Source organism: Meleagris gallopavo, chromosome 4, assembly GCF_000146605.3.
Source record: "Meleagris gallopavo isolate NT-WF06-2002-E0010 breed Aviagen turkey brand Nicholas breeding stock chromosome 4, Turkey_5.1, whole genome shotgun sequence".
NCBI classification, from domain to species: Eukaryota; Metazoa; Chordata; class Aves; order Galliformes; family Phasianidae; genus Meleagris; species Meleagris gallopavo.
This window is the reverse complement of record NC_015014.2, coordinates 43,956,909-43,958,846: the sequence shown is the minus strand read 5'-3', so window position 1 is coordinate 43,958,846 and position 1,938 is coordinate 43,956,909.

Genomic DNA, 1,938 nt, shown 5'->3' with positions numbered 1-1,938 from the left:
AAAAAAAAAAGTCAGCTGAGATTTGTGGGACTGCTTACAGTTTCACAAAGCTTCTACGGGGCTAGAATGGTATTAGAGAAGCATGTGGATAAAAGCCCCTAGGCGAGGCTTTAATAAAGAATCTAATCTGAAATTGGAGAAAATGTCCTTTTCATGAATTGAAAACCAATTAAAGGATATCAAGTACGAGATAGGGCTTCCTATACTCACATCTCTTGATAGAAAAAGCAAAAGCTTGGAACAGATATCACCTGAATTCATCAACAAATGGCACATGCAGTGCAGCCTTCCAACTCATAGATTTGGATATTCAAGTGCTGTGCTGATGGGGTGAAAACTCTTAAATAACCTCTCAAAACTTGATGAATCCACAAAAAGGTGACAAATGAGCATCGATACATGTACAAGAAAATGACTCATATCTTATTTGTTCATGTAACTCAGGAAAGGTGCCTATCTCACATTGTGGTCAAATAAACGCTGTGGGAAAAAATACAAAATTTAGCAGAATCCAAATACACAGAATAATGTATTTAGATCTCAAGAACATCAGTTATGAGAACACACGCAAACAGATTTTAAAATACATATAGAGAAAATTGTCATTAACAACTTGAAGATGTTTTTCCTTATATGATGGCATCAGAAAAATCTTAGAATCCTCTCACAATGCTAATGCACAACATTTTATGAAGTGGTAGAATTCATTCTTTTGTTTCTATTATATTCAGAAGAAGCTGATAACTCAATTCCTGTCCTACATCATAGGTAATCATTTCCAGCACTATGAATTTATCACCTTAACTGCAGCATTCACAGTAGTCTGGGGACTGGTTGTGGTTTGATTTAAAGAACAAACTACAGCACTGAGAAACAACACAGCTGTACTATGGGCAATAAGAACTGCACGTCTACACACAGCAGGCAGCATGGAATCCTTCATTTCTTACGCTTGCTCTGCTGCATACTACTTGGCACATACTCTCCTTCTCTACCCCCCCAGGTTTAACTACTTTCCTGCAGACCTTGACCTTAGGAAGCGGTTTCAAAAGCATTTGCTCCTTTTTTTTTTTTTATCATTTTTGTTTGCCTACAGCTTCTCCCTTCTGTCAGTTCTTTTTTTTGTATCAAAGTCTTTCACGTTTTTACATGGATCAAACTCAATTCCAAGGAAACACATCATACATTTGTTCTGTTGTACTTGGATAATAAAACTAGATGTTGATAGAACTGGAATAACATGTTGTCATTAAAGGGACTGTTTAAATGCAAATATAAGATGCATAAATCTGAAGGTGGGGAAAGGCATGCAGTATCTTTTAAAGTACTGAGATTCTAAATGAGCAAGAGTATGGTACTAAAAATCTTGATGTCATTTTGTATTAGTTGACATTTGCAGCCATAACCACCTAGAAACATATTAAAAAAGAAAATCCGTAATTGAGGACTGAAGCAAAGATTTATAGCAGCAAAGCCAAGCTACTGAAGTTCCAAAGGTTGGTGAAAATATTCACCAGTTTATTTCCAATAAAATTCAACTTGGGATCCTCTTCAGAACAGCCCAATAAAACTCTGTCAACAATTGTGTGACATTAATAAGGCTTGGTGTCCTGTTAAGGATCAAGAGCAGACCTCCATATAGATGCAGGTGTCTGGTCAGGCATATGCACATGCAGACTCGGGAGACAGCCCCTGAATGATTTAAGATGCCTTAAAACAAGTTAGAAACTTTGGCAGTTATTCTTGTCATTCCTTATAACCCACACAAAGCTAAGTATGATTTTGCTCTTTATGTCTGATAGTACTGAATAACTAGATGAGAAATAAGATTATAGGTTATTCTCTCTTAAAAAAAAAAAGTGTTCTTTCATACTCTTATAATAATGAGCTGAAGATTTTATGCATTTGTTGAGGGGTTTGGTTTTTTTTTTTTCTTCT